Genomic DNA, 21,545 nt, shown 5'->3' with positions numbered 1-21,545 from the left:
CATTTATATAATACTAAATGTAATATACATTTATATATTACACATAGTTATATATAATATACACTATATATTATATATAACAGAATATATATATGATATATTCTATATAATAGAATATATATAATATGTATTATATATTATATATTATATATAACTGTATAATATATATAATATGTATATTATATATAACATAATATATATAAGTATGTATAATATATAATATGTATATTATATATAATATATAACTATGTATAATGTATATGTATATTATGTATAATATAATATATAACATGTATATTATGTATAATATATAACATGTATATTATGTATAATATAATATCCCTCTACTTTGATTTTTTTGGGAAGAATTTGAGAATTATATATATTATATGTGTTATATTGTATATTATATATTATATATAATATATTATTGGTCATATATGATATATTAATAATATATATTAATATTAATATTTATAATTAATTATATATTATGTATAATTAATTATATACAATATATAATTATATATAATATCTTATTTTATATATAATTATAATATATAAAATATAATACCCATAATTATATATAATAATGATTATAATATAATTAATTTATTATTAATAATTTATTATCAGTAATTAATATATAATAATTAATATTAAATAATATTAATATTTAAATAATAAATATAAAAATAAATAATATTAATAATTAATATATAATTTATATATGATTGATGTTAATATGTAAGAAATTAATAATTAATATTAATATATAAATAACATACATTACATATTATATATAATGTAATATACATTATGTATATTATATACATATTATGTATATAATATTAAATGTAATATACATTTATATAACATTAAATGTAATATACATTTATATAGTACTAAATGTAATATACATTTATATAATACTAAATGTAATATACATATTATATAATACTAAATGTAATATACATATTATATATTATACATAGTTATATATAATATATAATATATTTTATATATAGTAGAATATATATATTATATATTATATATAGTAGAATATATAAGATGTATTCCATATTATATATAGTAGAATATATAAGATGTATTCCATATTATATAGTAGAATATATAAGATGTATTCCGTATTATATATAGTAGAATATATAAGATGTATTCCGTATTATATATAGTAGAATATATAAGATGTATTCCGTATTATATATAGTAGAATATATAAGATGTATTCCGTATTATATATAGTAGAATATATAAGATGTATTCCATATTATATATAATAGAATATATAAGATGTATTCTGTATTATATATAATATGTATTATGTATAATAGAACATATAATATGTATTAGATATTATATATTATATATAACTATGTGTAATATATAATATGTATATTATATATAACATAATATATATAACTATGTATAATATATAATATGTATATTATTTATAATATATAACTATATATAATGTATATGTATATTATGTATAATATAATATATAACATGTATATTATGTGTAATATATAACATGTATATTATGTGTAATATATAACATGTATATTATGTGTAATATATAACATGTATATTATGTGTAATATAATATCCCTCTACTTTGATTTTTTTGGGAAGAATTTGAGAAAAATAAATATTATATTTTATATATATTATGTTATATATTATATATATATTATGTTATATATTATATATAAGATATATTTTACTATATATTTATATATATTGTATATATTTTACTATATATTTATATATAATATATATTTTACTATATATTTATATATTTATAATATATGGTGGTTTTTCAGCCATGAAACCAACAGGTTCTAGGCTTTTCTTTAATTGGAGACTTTTTATTATTGATTCAGTCTCCTTACTCATCAGCAGTCTGTTCGGATTTTCTCTTTCTTCGTGATTCTGTCTTGGTAAGTATTATTTGTCTAGGAATTTATTCATTTCTTCTAGGTTATCCAATTCGTTGGTGTGTAATTGTTCGTAGTAGTTTCTTATAGTTCGTATTTCAATGATATTAATGTCGTAATGTCTCCTTATTCATTTCTGGTCTTATTTATTTTAGTAGTCTCTCTTTTTTCCTAATCAACCTAAGATGTTGTCAATTATATTTATTGTTCTTTTCAAATAATCAACTCTTAGTTTTATTAACGTTTCTATTGCTTTTCTAGTTTCTTATTTATTTCTGCTCTGAACTTTGTTATTTTCTCTCCTGTGCTAATTTTGGGCTTAGTTTCTTCTTCTCCTTCAAGTTCGTTGTATACTGCCTTCACCAGTCTAATTTTACTAGAAGGGGCACACAGAGACTGAAAGTAAAGGGATGCAAAAAGATATTCTGTAAAAATGAAAATTGAAAGGGAGCAGAAGTATCTAGTCAGAAAATAATATACTTTAAAAACTGTAAAAAGAAAGAAGTTTATTACACAATGATAAAGGGGTTAATTCACCAATAAGACATAATTATAATTACATATGCACCCAACATTGGAGCACTTAAATACATAAAACAATTAATGACCTATAGGGAGAGAGAGACTGCAATATTATAATAGTAGGAGTCCCCAATACCTCGCTTTCAACAATGGTCAGATAATCTAGACAAAGAAAAAATCAATAAAGAAATAATGAACATGAATTGCACTTTAGACCAAATGGACCTAACAGATATATGCGGAACATCCCATATAATAGCAGCAGAATATAGATTCTTCTATAATGCACATGACACATTATCCAGCATTTGAACAATTATATTAGATCACAAATCTTAACAAACTTAAAAGGATTTAAATTATACACATCTTTTAGATATCTTTTCAGATTATAGTGGCATAAAACTAGAAATCAATAACAGAAGAAATCATGGAAAATACACAAATATGTGAAAATTAAGATACATGCTTGTAAACAACCAGTGAGTCACAGGAGATATCAAAAAGGAATTTAAGCAAGTATCTTGAGACAAACAAAGATGGAAACATAACATATCAAAACTTATGAGATGCAGCAAAAGCAGTTGTAAGAGGGAGATTTATAGTTTTAAATTTCCAAACAATCTAGAAAAAGGAACTCAAGGAACTAGAAAAAGAACAAACTTAGCAGATTGAGTTTTAAGAGCAGAGAACTAAGCAATGAGAAGTTTTAACAAGGGAAGCTGCCCCTTTGCAAGTGGCCTTAGTGCACACTGAAAATTATATACCAGAGGTAAAATTTTTTATGACTGGTTTCTTGTTTGGCCTAAATTTCACTCTGGCATTTGATGCCCCATCCGAGTTTCTTCCCTAATGATACTTCTCGCTGAGTACAAAAAGTGTCCTGCCTCATTAGAGGAATGTCCCTTCATTTCAGCACAATATGTTTTATACTGAAATCACAGTATTTCAGGCCAATGTGTTAGAGAGAAAACTAGGTTGGGCAAAATTCAGCTGCTTGCAAATTTTGTTTTGGGTATTCCTGTACTTAGACTCCCAACCTTGGCAGAGCCATCACAAGTACCATTGATCTGGAAAAACTACTCCTGGTTAGCTGGTCCTATCTCTCTCACTCTTATCCTTGGAATCAGCCTCAATATATGGTACTGGTTAGAGTAAATGACTTTCTTCAATTCTTTTTGGAAATATCACACTGCTTTCTCCACAACAAGTGGAGTATGACATGACATATGGCTGTGTCTTCAGTTCTGTCCCATTTACACTGTGTATAGCAAAGATTCCCTAAAATGTGTGGGGTGAGTATGTGCTCTAGTTTCAGGGCACTGGACTTTCTACACCCAATTTTTTTTGTGTTTCTTCTTATATCCTTTGTTCGGTAGGGGGTCATGACAACAGGATGGCAGAAGGCAATGAATACCATTTCCTCTGCCACATTGTTCCTGGAAGTGTCTCTCTAACTATTTTCAATTGCATATGCTGTCTCTGAAGAGTGAATGATAGCAGTCCTAAGTATTTGTATTGGAAACTGTTTACTGGAAATGGGAATTACAGTGATGTAACAGATGAGACCACCTCAGTCTTGACACATAGAGATAGCTTTTTTGGAAACTGAGATTTTATTATAAAATAATAATTAAATCACTGTTGTATGCATGTTTTCCAATCCATGAAATAACCATGAAATATGTCAACTTCTTCCAGGAAGTCATCATGAAATCAGCATACATTTTCCATCAAAAATGGGCCACTGTTGGGATTAGAGCTAGGATCGCTAGAGGCATTATATCTGTGCTGCTCTAATTAAATGTTTCTTGTCAGAAGAAAAAGCTTTTACTACTTTTTTAGAACTAATTTCATGACTGTCTGGCTTAGGCATAAGAGGTTTGCTGGAGATGAAATGAGAAATATGGTCCTTAGGGTTTTGTTGCACTTTTAGTTAGAATCTTGTGACTATAAGTAAAAAGACCTTTAATAAACCTTAATTTATAGGACAGAGCCTGCCTTATGTACTTATAATGCAATATGACTTGTCTGTTTTTACTTCCCACACACAATCTGTCTTATTCAGCATGGGCTTCCTTTAACTTTCCCACATTTGAAACCTACTACTCCTATAGTAGTTATGCTCGCACTCCTCATAGTGTGCCAAAACAGACATTTAAAGTTAAGAAAGGCAGATAATCAGTGGCCTAATCAATCATGCTAAGCAATCTACATGTCAGTCCATTCCATCATCTTTAAATTCAGTTAAATCTACCTTAAGCCAAAACTATGTTAGTGCTCTGTGTTAGAGACTATCCAGAAGCTATTTACATTTAAGTTGTCAAAAGCTATATACATTTAAGTTTTCTTAGGAAAAAAAATCATCTGAAATAGGTGGTAGTACCTGCACATATTAATAAAAGTACCCAGTAATTTCAATTTGTTTAAAATAAAAAATATACATATTCAACATTTAGGGAGAAATAGTTATTTATGGGAGAAAATATTTTCCTTGTACTGTGATGTGAAAATACATTTATTTTAAAAATTTATGTAGAGAATTATTATAAATCATTTTTTCTACATTCCTATGTATGAATTGGTAAAATCTGGGCAAATAATATACCAACAAGTTAATGCTTTTCTCTGGGAGGTGAAACTATGGGTGATTTTTATATCTCTCTTCTTTTTGTTTACTTTTATTTCCAAATTTTTTTCTGTAATAAACATGGATTACCTGTGTCCCGAATGTAAAAGGAAGAGAAAATTATACATAATACGTATATTTTAAAGCATTTCTAATTTAACTGTACTTGCTGCTAGCAATTTCACATCATTTGGCTTGGCTCACTGAGCTTCTCAAGTGATACCAGGCTGTTTATATTAGAGAGTACTACAAATTGGATAACCAAAAATCTCCTAGAGAGAGCTCATAAAATGACATGGTTGGATGGAAACCTGAACAGATGGGCTAACTCTACCATGTGCTATATTAACCCTGCTGTTTTCAGACTTGTGGCCAATAACACATTGACAAAGTACAATTCCAAAAATAAGCTGGTGAAATCAAAGATGTTTAAGCAGTTTAATCTACAAATTGGGACGTGGTGGACAGGCACTTGTTGAAATGTTTCATTCTTATTAAGATCATTTCTTTATGACTATGAAAATACTTGCGTTTCAGAGGAATTCTGAAAAGATGAACTCTAATGGGGGCTGAGGGAACAGCAGCCCAGCATGTTTTCAAGCAGCTTGACTGCCATCAGTATATTATATTGAAACTGGTGTAAGTGGTGTCTCATTATGTATATGGTTATGATAAGCAAAGGGAGAATGGAGTTGTAATTGGCTAAATAAAAAGAATAGGACCAGTTCCTGATCTTCTGTATGTTCCAATCACTAGTTGGATATCAGTGCCTAAAACACACACATAGTACCGTGAAAAAAAAAAAATCTGTTATCTGTAGAATGGTCAGGGCTTAGTTCTGAGTTATTTATCTGAATTATGTATAGAAAAAAATAATTGAAGCTGGACGCGGTAGCTCACGCCTGTAATCCCAGCATTTTGGGAGGCTGAGGTGGGCGGATTGCCTGAGCTCAAGAGTTCGAGACCAGCCTGTGCAACATGGTGAAACCCCGTCTCCATTAAAATACAAAAAATTAGCCAGGTATGGCGGCAATTGCCTGTAGTCCCAGCTACTCGGGAGGCTGAGGCAGGAGAATCGCTTGAACCTGGGAGGTGGAGGTTGCAGTGAGCTGAGATCGTACCACTGCACTCCAGTCTGGGTGACAGAGGGAGATTTCATCTAAAAATAGTAATAATAATAATAATAAAATCACTGTTAGAATTTCAAATAAAATTGTAAGTAAGAATAAAAACTTATGACTTTTGGAAAGATTCTTTTAAAATAACTGGTTAGTAGCCCATTTAATGTCAACAAAGATCTAAGAGGTCTTTTAGTAATATAGTAACAACAGAATAAAGGCCAGATCATTCCATTTTGAGCAGGAAGGGGGTATAAACACTATTGTCAGAAAGCCGAGCTTCTTGTCACAAATCTGTCATTGACTAGGCTTATGACCTTGAAAAAATATCACTTAAGTTCTGGGAGACTCAGTATCCTCTTATTTTTTAAAATGGATCTAAATAGATGAAATCTGAGGGCCTTCTTAATGTAATGATTCTGTCTAAAATTTCATTTTAGAAATAGTTATTTGAAATTAAAGTTGTCCAGGAGGAGCTTATCCCATAAAAGATGAAACTCTCAGAATATGATATTCTTAAGCCTGTTTCTTAAAGGCATTTTTCAGATTTAATATTCAGATACCATAGAGTGAGTTGGAAGGGGGTAGAGAGTCTCTTGGCTGAAGCGTAATTTAAAAAAACACTCTTCTGTCTGTCACATTTTCAGTTTAGTCATGGGTTGAAGGTCCTATGTGGGCCACATGTCCCAAACTGTGATTAGTGACCCAGGTCTATGTAACTCACTCCTGCTTCTTCCTGCTAAAAATCAGATCTACCTACAAATGATGAAACTGACATAATTGTTGGTAAGTATCAATGAATATTTTCTGTAATCAAAGGATAACAAAACTCTTCCTTTAATTTAGAATCAAAGGCACAGTATAAAACAATGCCAGAAACTAACTTGGGGTTTCTTAGAAGAACTCAGTTGCAAACCAGTCATTACCAGACCGTTTTGGGGAACTTTTTAAAAAATCTTCTAAATTTGTAGTCTATGATTCTAAAGAATTTCAAGATTTCTACTTCATGACTATAAGGATTTATTTGGTCACTGGAAAACTAATTGACTCGCCTAAAGTAATTCCACATGTTAATGAAAGCAGCAAAATATATAGTAGTTCTAATATTCAATTCTTCTTATATAAATATTAGCTATTAATAACAAACCAGTGCCATTTCATGAATGCTTACTGTGAAGCAAGGGAAAGAGGGTAAAAAATAAGGATGAGACGTACAAGAAAATAAAATATGTTTATTTATTTATTTGGAAAGATATTTAAAATCATGGTTATTTATTGATGTAAAAATAGAGATGGCATCAAGGGGTTTATACAAGGAGAGTTCACTGAAGGCCAGAGAAAGAAGACTCAGTGACATGATAGGGAAGAAAATTCTGATTTTTACTATGTGCTTAACTATGATAAAGAATGTCATCAACTTAGTTGGAATGGATGGCAGATAGTCAAAAACTGAAAAATCCTGCCTGGGGGATGTTGGGATTGTGAGTGAGACATGAACGTGAAATTTGCAGATCACAGAAAAGGGACCTTGCTGGAAGATATTTCTAGCAGAGAAATGACCAATCTCCTTTCCAGAAAATAGTAGACCAGGTGCTGGTAACTGAGAAAAATTATGAGAAAATTTTCCTAGTTTATACATTATTTAAAGAATGAAAGATGTAAAATCAAGTAAGATCTATCACTGGGCACTCTGTAATGAAAAGAGATAAGATAGTAACTGAATGAGGAAATTATAAAACACTGGGAGACAAACTCTTGAATCTAGAATAGGCTAATAGAGTCTACTTATTAAAATTAGCACAACAGACAGCCTGAAGAATATAGTTATAAGGGACATCCTAAAGTTTGTAGAAACATACACTTAAATCTCCAATTATCCTATTGATGTGATGACTCCAAACCACATTTTTTCCCCACTCTCTGTTCAACTGATAGTTTCACGTAAAAATTCTGGGTATGATAAATCTCTGTGTCTTTAGTTCAAGGAATTTATTCAACTGTTACTTGCTTCAGTGTAACTCTAAGCCTGAGATTGAGACTACTAACTTTGACCTTTAGGAATAATAGGTATATAGTTTTACTCCCACATATTCGAAGGAGAGGTACATTTCTAAAATTTCTAAAATCACCTCTGTCCAACCACCTCTTTTCTGCTGCTTCTGAATATTAACTACTATTTTCTGATCACTCTGTGTGTTACTTTGCATACAGCTGTCAAATCACACAATCATTATTTACAAGTTAAATAATTAAAAAGAGGGATTAAATGACTGTTCTGAGTCATGCTTAAATGCGGAGACTCAAACTTAGTCAGCTTCATACTGAAGCACGTGTTCTGTTTACCTCACCCTGTTCCATTGTCATAGCCAAGACATGTGAAGGATTGACAACAAATATGAGGTAACTCCCCATCTTCTAATTTGGGTCCACCAAGAAGACTAATACATAGGTAAAAGTGGAAAAAAAAAAACCCACCAAATTTCTACTTTCAAGAGTTTTAACAGTATTGTCCTATAGGAGAACTAAGGCAAGATGGTGAAGTGGCACAGATTTATTTTAGGTTCCTTTTAGGTTCTTTTTTTAAAAGGTACTTTTCCTTTTAGGTTCTTATTTTTTTCCCTCCAATCCCATGTCTCAGTTACCCCAAGGACTGCTGTCTGCAGCAGCTATTAAGCTGGTACATACCCAAGAGTCTGGATGTTATGTTGTTAATAGCTCAATATGTTTTACTTTCCAAAATTCCTGAAGTCCTAAATCATTCAAAGCTCTACAAGGTTTTGGCTTCTGGGGAAGAAATATTTTCAGACACAGGGGTCTTTTCAGAACTTCTTCAGTCATACCATGGAGGCCATCAGGCAGGTAAATCCAACATTGACTCAGTTTTTAGTCTGTACACAAGGCATCTTTTTTTCACCCTTGAAAACCCTATCAAACTTTGTGAGTATGTGTTTTTTTCCCCAGAGCAAATTCTCTCTGTGACTTTAAAAAATGAATTGCTGTGTGCCTATGTCCTTTTTAAAGGTATTTTCAGTTGATGTACTGACCCAGGAGAAGAGGTAGAAGCTTTTAACTTCCACATCAATGAAATCAGGAAAACAAAAGGTTTTTCAAGCAAGACAATTTCTATGTAGGTCCCTTAACAATTAAAGGATGGTCAAAGAAAGCCAATTTTAAAATGGAAGTTACTTGCTCTCTGTCACCCATGAAACTCATACCTTCAAACTCCTTGTAAACAGTCAAGTTTATATAAAGATACAGAAACAAAATCACAATTTAAAAATTATTTAAATCTATATCCATAATATTTGTCCTTATTATCAGTGCTTTTTTCTTTCTGAATGGTTGGATTATCTACAGATATTTGTTTGGAATAAATATGGATGGGATGGAGGCAGATTCTATAATTCAAAAATATTTAGTCTTCATGTTTTAATTGTAAAAGTTCCTGGCTTTTCCAATATACATTTTCATGTTCCATTATCTTGCCAAGACTCTATAGGAACACATTCTAGGCTTAAATGCTGAACAAATAGTATCAATGGCAAATTACTAAAGAAAAATATAGTTATTATTCTGTATCTTTTCAGTCTCCCTGAATCCTGCACCTGTGAGAGGAATTTTGGACAGAAGCATTGGAACCATTTGGGGATTCCCTCAGATCTAATATTTTGTTGGCTGTGAATTGTACCCCATTATGTGCTACACTGCACTTTATTTCCCACATTTGGCACTTTTAGTGATATTTCCTCCAAACAGACACAGGGAGCCATGCTTGGTATTCTTTAAAGGGAACAAATAGATGAGCTAATTGTTTTAAATGCCCCCAGTGAGATAAGTGGCAGGATGCTGGAATTGATCATCTAATTACCTATTTGCTATCACAGAGAAGAGAAAAATCCATCCATAATTAATGTTTAGAGAATGGAAAAGTTGTCATCTTAAATCAAGGTAAAATATAATAATCACATTGAGGACTTTTTGCAGAAAAATACAAATTATTTGCTAGATGTTGGGGATTGACTGCTTATCTTTTCGCTTAATTGTGTGTTGGCACCTGTGATATATATAGTATTACTGAAGTATTTGTCTGGAATTTAGTTCTGATTTATAAGCATTTTCATTTACGGAACTTTGGATGCCATTCCACTTGAAGCCAAGAGAAGAATACCTAAAGAGTCCTCAGTCCAGGGCCAGCCACTTACCTATTAAGCATGCAATTCACTTGCCTGAAGGGGGCAATGGCAAGACAGTCTCCCGGACTAAGCAAGCTATGATGTTAGTTATAAGGAAAGTATGACAATATCCTATGGGATGTGCACAAGGAGAGTATCTTCTGGGATATGCCTAAGCCTGCAGAACAACAGACCTTTATTTCTAGTGCCTATGTATTTTTTATGAATAGGAATATTGTGATTAATTCAGAGGAAAGAGAGAAGTTATTACAGACTAGAAAAGAATTTAGAAGCAAAATGTGTAAATGGTTTGTTCATTTTCTCACTTTGTGTCAATTTCTTGACAAATCTTGTTGATCAGTTAGTAGATGTGCTGAGTAAATGTTAAATAAGAAGGTTATTATTTTATTGGTAATATTGGTATTATGCTCTTCTAGCATAGAGAGATCTTAATGTCTTCTCTATCTTTAAACTCATCACTACCAAAGTGAAAGTACTTTTCCTTGGGCTCACCTTGGCTCACCTACAGAATGATTTGGGTGTAGTCTAGAGAGAAAGTGGCCAAGGAGAAAGCTTAGAGTATTTAAGTCTGATACATAGGCTTCCATACACAGGCAAAATTGACATTGCATCTTGACGTGGACTGGTGTAACCTACAAACAGTAAGGGACCATGTAATATGTCATTGAAAACTAGCCACTTTTGAGAGTTAAAGAGGTGTACATTTATTAATTCACCAGGATAGAGGCAGCCCCAGGCAAACTGGAATATATTATTATACTATCTAGGAGAGTACATTAGCATTTGAGGCAGTAATGAAGTATTTATTAGTCTGGCCCTGTTTTCTTGCATATAAATTCTTATGATGAACTGGGAACCTTGCAGAGGTTTGATGTGGTTAGATGGGATTTGAATTTTAGAGACTTGGGTTCTGGTCAGCTGTGTTTCTCACCACACTTGAGAAAGGGCCAACTTTTGATGTAATTGGCACACCAAGATTTGAAAACACACACAAACACACACCCACCCACACACACGGGAGTGGAAAAGAATGGGGAGAGCAGGCCTTAGGTAATGGGACAAGACTCTAGCAGTTATATTCCAACTGCAGGTGCAACTGTAGCACTGCTAAACCAGGACCTACTTAGCAGGATATGATATTAACAAAGATAAGTTTCCTTTCCATGGTCAAAGCCAGGTCACTCAGCACTTTATCTGTCTTACGTGCATCTGGCTTATGTGCTTCAAAATCTTAAAAGATGTCAAAGCTCCCAAACTGTGGTTATGGCTATGGAAGATAAAATTTGATATTAGTGAGAATTTGGATTTGTTATGAGAGCCAGGACAGGTATACCCAGAACCTCAAATTGCAAATGGGGCTACAGGCCTAGTTGAAAACACGTATAAATAAAAAAAAAAAACTTTTTTTTTTTTTTTAAAGTCCACAAAGCTACCACTGAAGGGGAAAAAATCGTTTCCAGCCTCATTCACAATTATAGTTCCCAGCCCCACAAATACTTGTTCCAATTTGTGACAAAAAGGCAAAAAGCCCCTAAAAGGATGTAAGAAACCACTTATTTGCCATCCCATCCAATTCGACCTATATAATTTTATCTGGAAGAATAATGCTTGGTAATATTTAGGCCAAATCACACTCCAACAGCCTTCTCCTATAATAGAATTACTGGTGTAATCAGTGAAGTCCTATTCATGACCCTTTATATGCAAAGTACTTGGGGAAGCAAAAAAGAAGACCTCTGAGACCTGTACGCAAAGGGCTTCCAATCTCCTCAGTTGCCATTAGCTGTACTCCAGAGGTGGACAAGGACTTGAGAAAGAAACGGAAGCCAATTGGATTTCCTGTTAGTAGCTGTAATAATCATCTTTGTCAGAGAAGAAAAATTGAGAAAAAAATGTGAATTCTGCCAAGTTCAAAGATGTTAACAGACAATTATGTAATGGCATAAAGCATAGAATTTGATAACAATGAGTTTAGAGCCAGAAGGGGAGATGCTTAAAATATATTAAGAAAAAAACAAGTGAAATTAAAGTACTGAGGTAAGTTAGCTCTAATCTTAGTGGAGATTTCAAACATCAGTGATTAAATGGAAACTGGGGTAAACCCATGGGACTGTGATGAAAGCAACTACATAAAGAGCTGAGATGTCCACGCTAGAGCCTAGGAAAAATGGTCTTTGAGGTTCTGCAGGCTTTGAGTGTTGAGAAGGTTACCCCAGATTACTCAGTACGATGAATTAGTGGGTAAATTCTTTTTTGACCTTGGGATCATTATAATTAAGAACATAAACAGTAAAAGTAACAAAAAAAACTTAGTATTAATATGTTCTCTTGACTTCAGGTATAATTGGTATGTATTCAAGTGATTAAAATGTAATGATTATGAAAATTTTGGTATATTAGACTATCTACCAGACTTACTTTGTGAAACCAATTTGAAATATATGCTTAAGTAGTGGACTTAGACTAGTGATTTTAAATTGAAAGCCCTAGGTCACTTTTACTAATATAAATCATGTTGAAATGCTAAGAGGAATGAAGTCGTTATACTTGTAAGTACAATTGCTGAAACTTAAAAGAATTAATTAAGTATTAAGAAAACATTTTGTTTGTTAGGCAGACAAAGTACGTTAAAAAGGGTTGATTACATGTCTAAATCTAATTTAAAATATTTAAAGAAACGTATTTAACTTTAAAAGCCCTATAAAAAGTAACTTAAAATTTAGTAGATTTATGAAAGGAATAAGATTTTTAAGATGTACTTTAAAGATTAAGGATAAACTAAGTTTTTAAAATGTTTAACAGGGAAAAATTCTTTTTCTTTTCTGTGCATTAAAATTACCCTCAATGATACAAGAAAATTTATGTCGGCAGCTAAGAGAATAACAAACACCTTGAAAAAATTTTTTAAAGGCAAAATGATACATTAGATATCCCAATGCATAGTTGATAGCAAAATAAATTATGCAGACAGTAAAACTGTGGGTTTAAAGGAAAAGACAGCTCACTGTGGTCTAAATTGTTCTGGTAAAGTTCAATTAAAATGTATTAAATTACCCTCAGCGTCATCCTCATGAATTGAGTTAAATAGACCTTTAAAATTTGTGTTATGTGGTGATGATAAAGGCACAGAGGTAACGTATCAACAATGCTTTGTTTAGAAGTGAGAAAAAGCTCTCTCACATGAAACTTTCTGAAAATGTTATCCTTTCTTTAATGTGAAGATGTCAGTATGTTTTATTGATTTATGCTTTTGTATTTATTGTTCTTTTAGTGTGGAAATGGGCACCTTTGACTGAACCATGTTTCTTGCTCGGTATTGAAAAATGACCTCATTCCTTTGTAAGTATTAGTCACATTTTAATGGGGACATATTCAATGTTTGTGCAAGAACTCCCGAATCTTCTGAAAGCATTATCATCACACATGGGTGAATTTCAATTACTGATGGTGCCACCAATTCAGTGTTCTTCCTATATTATGATCACAGATGAAGGTGAGTTTTTAGATGGTCAGTGACTAAAGGCTTTGAAGCAACTGATGTCGCTTGCTTTCCATTTGTATCCTTTCTGCTCTTAATTGTTGCTTCTGCTAGTAAGCAAGATGTATTATACAAAACATACTAGGCTTTGAAAATGCAAGCTCTTTTGCTGTGCATTAATATGATCATTTTTCTAAGTTAATGCATCATCATTACTTCCCACTTGGCACATGGGAAAATGTAGCACAAGCAGAACTAGGGTTTGAAGTCAAACCTCAAAAAAGAAAAAAAAAATAGATTTTGCTCTTTAATAGAAAAGAGAAGAAGTAAGGGCTGCAAACAAAACAAAAATAACTCTTGAGTTGTATTTGGAAAATGGCTGCTAGACAGGCAGAATTTCTTGAGCACTTGGACTGAAGATGGTCATACAGTATGAAATGCTTTGCTTTTTCCATTCAGGCAGAACGTGGTTGAAAGGTGCTTTTAAATGTCATTCCAAGTCTGGCAGAGGTGCAGACCAAGGAAAGCCTTTAGAATCCATTAGTTTGCTTTTAAGATTCCCTCCTGCCACTTTACTATCTGAAAATTATTTTCTCCACTGTCAACAGGAGATAATAACATCTATCTTGCACAATTGTTGTGTAAAGCAGTGATCACAGTGCTGATATAGAGCAGCTACTCAATAAAAAGAAAGGGTTTTGAATGTTAATGAGAAAAGTTAAAACCTGCTCAGACAAGCAAGAAGCAACAAACTCTTCCCTGAGATTTATTTTCCTCATCTGTAAATACAGTAACAGGACCTTATTCTTTGGGTTGGAGTGAGGATTAAATCAATAAAGCACATGAAAATATGTCGCACAGAGCCTGGGTAATTGTAAGTGCTATATGAAGCTTTTTTCTCCTTTTCTTCAGTTACAGATTTGTGTAATAAATGCTTTCCTGGTATAGTAGTACTTGTGTTTTAGATTTCTAAATTTAGAAACATTTTAATAATATCTTAAATATAATAAAACAATATTTTCAGAAGAAGTAGGTGTGTAATGATTGGTTTACATTTTGTGGTAAGTTGAATTAGTGATCTAGTGGCTTGGAAATTCAGGATGTGCCTATTGTGTGGGAGAAACAACTGCACTGGTAAAACAGAAGAACAAAGAAATTGTGAGAAAATACAATCTACCATCAATTAAGAGTCAGTCTTGGGCAATGTGAACTGGAGGACAGATGTATTGGCTATCGACTTCTAAAAAGGCATTAGAATAACCTGTTGATCAGCAAAGCTAAGTTTATTAAGGTTTAGGGTAGTAAACCTTGGCAGGCTTGGTAGTATCTGATTGGGAGTGTTTTATAAAATGCAGTGGTTCTTTTGATGGCAGGCCACATCACAATAATAATCAGATAGATGAAAGTCAGAACTTTTTGTTACCTACAGCTCAAAAGAAAGATCACTGTCAGGCATGGTTACTTAGGGGGTAGTTTCCCAGGATGGGGTAATAGCAAGCTAGAGCTGTAAGATGCAGTTTATGTATGGCAAACAGGATAAGATTAGCTAGGTTTTGTGGGCTCCCCGTAGATTGGCTAATTTGAATAATTTCCCAAGTTCCAGGACATAAGAACTGTCCCTAGTTGTCTGATACCTGGCCCTCGGGTGATTAACACAGGTGCATAGTGGCCAGAAGGATGAAGTATGAAGCCCCGATAAGGAAGTGATTGGAGTATGGACATAACCAGCTGCTCAAGAAGGAGAACTGTCTGAACTTAAATTAGGGATTGAAAACTGAGTCAAGACAGCCTTTAAAAACAAAACAACAACAACAAGAACAGGAAAAACTTTATTACAGGAAGATGTTGGGAAAAAATTTATTAAGTATTGAGGTCTGGGCTCATGTAGTTTAAGGCATGTTTTTCATGGCAGGGACTGATTGAGACTGGGCAAAATTCATAACTTAATATCTTAATATTGGGGGTGCATAGAGAGTTAAGGCTCTGGAAACAGATCTTGATAAATTTTTGCTCGGCAAGCCAGCTTCTTGTCCAGATGAACAATCTATAAACTTCAGACGGGGGCTATTTCCCTGAATGAGACAACTCTACTTGGACACAATAGTCTTTAAGAATTTCCTGTAACAGTGAAGTTACTCATTAGACTCTTTTCTCCTCAGGCTAGAATTTTTTGGAATAAATAGGAAAATTACATGGACACAAGTGTTCCCAGCTGTAAGTCCTGATAGTTAAGTAGCATGGATTCAGATGGTCTTAGTTCTCAGAGGAAAGAGTAAGACTTCTACACATGAAATAATAGCAAACCCACAAAACAGTAATATATATGCTTATTAATATATAGGAAAATAGATCAGAATATTTTAAATATTTACACACATGTTAAAGTGTATATTCATACGTGATATTCTGTAATGCAGAACTTAAAGCTAGAGGATTTAAAGGAAAAGTAGATTAGGCAATGTATTACAGTTGAAAGAGCATTTGAATGAGAGAAAAGAAGCAGACTTCAAGCCTAGCTTGATCTTAACGTGACACTAAGATGATGTTTCTACTTGGGCAAATCACTGATAGAATTTTACGTCAAGAACTGGACCACTTTTTTTTGTTATTGTTTGTTTTTGTCTTCTTTGTGACTATAGTGCAATGCTTAGCGTAATATTAATGATCAGCTGTTTGCTGAATCAAAGAATGAATTTGATAGACAAGTGTTCATGGAAGACATGCATATCAAACTGGGCAATAAATGGAGTAGAACTGAGAAGAAAGAAAGCATTCCCCCCACCAAAAAAAAGACAATACGAGTGGGTAAAAAGGAGATGATACTTTTACACGACAATGAAACATTAATGCTTCCCAAATCTGTGAGGAATTAATAGTAGAGCTGGTAAGGTGAGGGAGTTCACAAGAAATGGAAGACTTGAAAAATCAGGAATTTGTATTTGATGGGTATGATAGTAGTTCTTCAAATTTTTCCATGAAGCATTCCTAATGACTGATGGAGGTAGCCAGCTTTTGTGGTCCCAGGAGAAAACATGGAAGGATAATGGTAAGCCCAAAATTTCCACAAAGTTTTCTGTTTTATATTAAAATTGTATATCATATTTACATTCTACCTTATAATATATCTGCACTAGTTTTGTTGTAAGAATACTAAATTTCCCCAAATCCCTGCATTAAAATATCACTCTATAAATTTACACCATCTTTTTTGGGTAAATTATTGTCCCTACCCTGCCTTCGTTATCCCAGTTATGCCAATTTCTGTTTGAGAACCACTTGAAAAATTTAGTAAAAGAATGATATAATGGAAACAAGGTTAAAAAATACAAATCTATAAATATCTTTTTGTAGATAGGTAGGTACAAAGAAGAGCGTTTGTTTCGGCAGGGGAATCAGAAGATGTCTGGTGATTCAACTGGGTGGTAGCAAGGACAGTGAAGGGGTTGGCAAACTACAGCCCAGCCCATGGGCCAAATTCTTCCAGTTTTGTAAATAAAATTTTGGAAACAGCCATATGAACTCATTTACATATTGTCTATGATTGTTTTAAATACTACAATGTAGAGTTGAGTGTTGCAACAGAGACCAAATAGCCTCCAAAGATACAAATACTCACTTTCAGGCAATACAGAAAAAGTTTGCTGGCTCCTGGTTTAGTTTATAGTGATGCCAGTGGGGTTGAAAAGGAAAGAAATCCATATGAAAAAAAATTGTAAAGAAGGAGTTGCTAGATAACAACCCGCCCCCCCCCCAAAAAAAAAACCTGCTTTGTGATTTATAGGATACAGGATTTGAAAGTAGTAGAATACTTACACTTTATCTACTTCAAAGGCAACTTGAAGTTTTCAAGCCTGGGTAACAGAAAATTATGGTGTCCTTGGCAGACACAGGGTGACAGAGAGAAAAGCCAGTTTAGGAGTTCTCAATCTTTTACATGTTGATTCTGAGGTGACAGATTAACTCCAAAAAATGTCTAACGGCATGCTGCACTTATTGGAGTGTAACTTGAATGTAAGATAATGACGAGGGTGTAGACTCAGAAGTCATCAACAGAAGATATAACCAGAGTTATTTTCACTAGCAGAAGAACAGTCAATATACTTAATGGTGAAAGAAAAAAAGGCAAAAAGGTGGTTCATGAGATCCATGCATTGAACAGGGTAACAAGAGACTAAATGCCTGTTTATATCCATGACAGCCTCCAGTCTGCCATCTAGTTTGTCTGGTTGCCCTTTGATTCTCCATCAATTAAGTATACAAATAAATTGGCCAATCCTTATAAACTGTGTTAAGAAAACAGAATAAAGTATTTAAAACACTTTTGTAGCTCCAAAAATAAAAAGAAACACTACAGGCAAATTCTAGGGATTATCATTATTATCCAGGAAAATCAGTTATGCCTCAGATATTATAATACTATGGGTCAAATTATGCTTTTTGTGAGTGCAGTGAGCTGTATAATATATGATACTAACTATAACTTGATCCCAGCATTAAGAATGTGATTCTACAACATTTCCTTAGGGCGAAAGGAGTGGAGCGAATATTAGAAGGGTTTATAGCTTGTTAGATTTTGTCAGACTTTAATTTAGCTATACAGTTAAGATATCTATTTTAATGTATGATAAATAAGCTGAAGATTATCTAATATTTTAGGGAGTATATAAATGAACTGTTTACATTATCTTTAACTCAGAATTGGTAAGATCATCATGGACTGAATTAACACCCATTCCTCCCAGCAACTCTCATCTTTCTTTGTGAGGCCATGATGAAGCAATAACCACGCCCATTTCCTCCTGTTCTGGCCAATGACTTGCTTCCACTCAAATAACACAGATTTGATATTCGGTTTCCCAAAAGTGGAGAATAGGAAAGTCAGAGCCAAGTGGGAAGACCTACACTTAATGCTTTCACTCATTTTGTCATTAATTACGCTGCTCAAGACCAATTGAGATAAAGAATAAAAAACTATCAGCTATTTTTCTGAGGGGATGGATAAGCAAACATGAATCCTTTCTCGCTGCATAGTTAGTTGACATTAATCAACTTGCATAGTCTTGAAGACCAATATATATGCTTTTATGATATTCTTACAGTGAGCCTTTGGTCACTGGCATTTTTTATGTTATAAAAATAAAGAGAAGTAGAGTATGGATGTAGGAGAAAAAAATTGATGCAGCTTAGAAAGCTCATTAAGAAAAGAAGCTTTATTATTAATCTGCCAAGATTGATTCTAAGGTGAAATAATGCCATTAGCACTGTCTTGAGTAATCAGTATTTATCCTGATTCTTCTAGCCATTCAGAAAGAAAATAGATTAACAGAAAATAAAACAACAACCTCAAATATAACTAAATGCTGTAGCCATGTCTATGCGGTTTTGCTGAAAGTCACCAGAAAATGTGCTTTAAGAAAGAGAAAGAGAATAGAGGAGGCATCTGTCTTCTCCAGACATCATGAGGTTTAAAACTCTTCCACCAGCCACGGGCAAAAAAGACGTTACTCAGTCTATCAGCAATTACATTCAGCTGTGGATAAATGTGACCTAAAATAGTGACTTAAACAAATTAGAATTTTATCTTTCCACGTAGTGAAAAGTTCAAAGAAGTTAGCAATCCTAGCCTGCTGTGTGACTCCATAATGTCATTAGGACACAGAGCTCTGCTTCCCTTCAGCCACTGTAGTATATGGCTACTGTCTCATTGTCACAAAAACTAACACTCTCCTCTCCACTCTTGCTCTTCTCCCCTGTGGCTGGCTCCATAAGCATGTTTCAGAAAGGAGAAAGGGAAAAAGGTGTGGAAATGGCCATGCTAGCTCAGTCAGACCCTCCTTTTAAATGCTTTCCCATTGTTTACATCTCATTTAATAGAACTATGACAGTGCTATAAGACAACCACTAGCTGCTAAGGGAAGTTGAGAAATTGTTTAGTCTAGGCATATGGCCACCCTGAATAAAAAAAGGATTCGATAGAAAGAAAGGCAGAGGCAATAGATATTGAGTGGTACCTAACCGTCTCTGTCAAAAGTGCAAATTTAATGTCTCTAATACTGCTCAAGATGACGCCTCTTTGTTCAGATGCTGTAAATATGGTTTTGATACTTCTAGGTACAGTCCATAGGTAAAGAACCTGGCATGTTGTGAATTTATACACAGGAGTTTTTTCTCCTGTAGAATCCATACAAAATGGCCATATATAGAGTTCTGGTATGGAGGAAGAAAGAAAGAATAAAAAGAAATGACTAAATGACTTCAAAATCTCTCTCGCTACAATCGTTCTTTCCCCTGACTCATTCTTTTTTTTTTTTTTTGAAACAGAGTTTCACTCTTGTGGCCCAGGTGGGAGTGCAATGGCACGATCTTGGTTCACCACATCTCTGCCTTTTGGGTTCAAGCGATTCTCCTGCCTCAGCCTCCTGAGTAGCTGGGATTACAGGCATGGGCCACCATGCCCAGCTAATTTTGTATTTTTAGTAGAGACAGGGTTTCTCCATGTTGGTCAGGCTGGTCTCAAACTCCCAACCTCAGGTGATCCACCTGCCTTTGCCTCCCAAAGTGCTGGGATTACAGGCATGAGCTACTGCAGCTGCCTTCCCCGACTCATTCTTTTCACCTTTCTTCATTGGAAAAATTGGGTCAAACTAGAATAATGAGAAAGTGGATAGACATCTGTTCCCATCTTAAATGTGGAATATTCCAGAGAATCTTAAGCCTTTCTTTCATTTTATGGCAAATCTATACTAATATACTTCCACTTTCAGGCACTATCAAAGATTCTGTAGTTAAATGAAGTTGCTACTTTTGTAAGAACAGAGCAATTCTGATTAATTTTTTAAAATAAATTTATTTATTAGAATAGTTTTTAATTTACATAACTATTACAAAAATAGTACAGAGAGTTCCCATGTACTCATACCCAGATTTCTCTATGATTAACATCTTACATTAGTGTGGTATATTTGTTACAATTAATAGAGCATTAATTGGTTCCTTTTGGTTCTGGTAGTTTCTTAGACTGTCCTTGTTTTTGATGACCTTGACAAGTTTGAGGGATACTGGCAAGGTATTTCATAAATGTCCCTTACTGAGCTTTATTAGATGTTGCTTCATTGAATTTTGGTGATGAAGACCACAAAGGTGAAGTGCCATTTCATCACATCATATTTGTGAGTTTTGATCTTGACCAACAGGCTGAGATAGTACTTGTCAGATTTCTCCACTGTAAAGTTACCCTTTTCCATCTCATACTCTTTGAAAAGAAGGCACTATGTGCAGCCTAGACTTATGAGTAGAGAATTACGCTCAGTATCAACAAATTAAAAAAAATCAAAATCATACCAAACATATAATCAGTCCACAGTGGAATACAAATATAAATCATTGCCAAGAAAATCTCTCAAAACCACATAACTACATGAAAATTAAACAATTTACCCCTGAATGATTTTTAGGCAAACAATAAAATTAAGGCAGAAATGAAAACATTCTTATAAAGAAATGAAGACCGAGACACAATATATCAAAATCTCGAATACGGCAAAAGCAATGTTGAGAGGAAAGTCTGTAGTGCTAAAGTCCTACCTCAAATGCTAGAAAGGTTTCAACTTAATGATCTAACGTCACACCTAGAAGAACTAGGAA

Source organism: Pongo abelii, chromosome 12 (genome assembly GCF_028885655.2).
Source record: "Pongo abelii isolate AG06213 chromosome 12, NHGRI_mPonAbe1-v2.0_pri, whole genome shotgun sequence".
NCBI classification, from domain to species: Eukaryota; Metazoa; Chordata; class Mammalia; order Primates; family Hominidae; genus Pongo; species Pongo abelii.
This window is presented reverse-complemented; position numbering follows the sequence as displayed.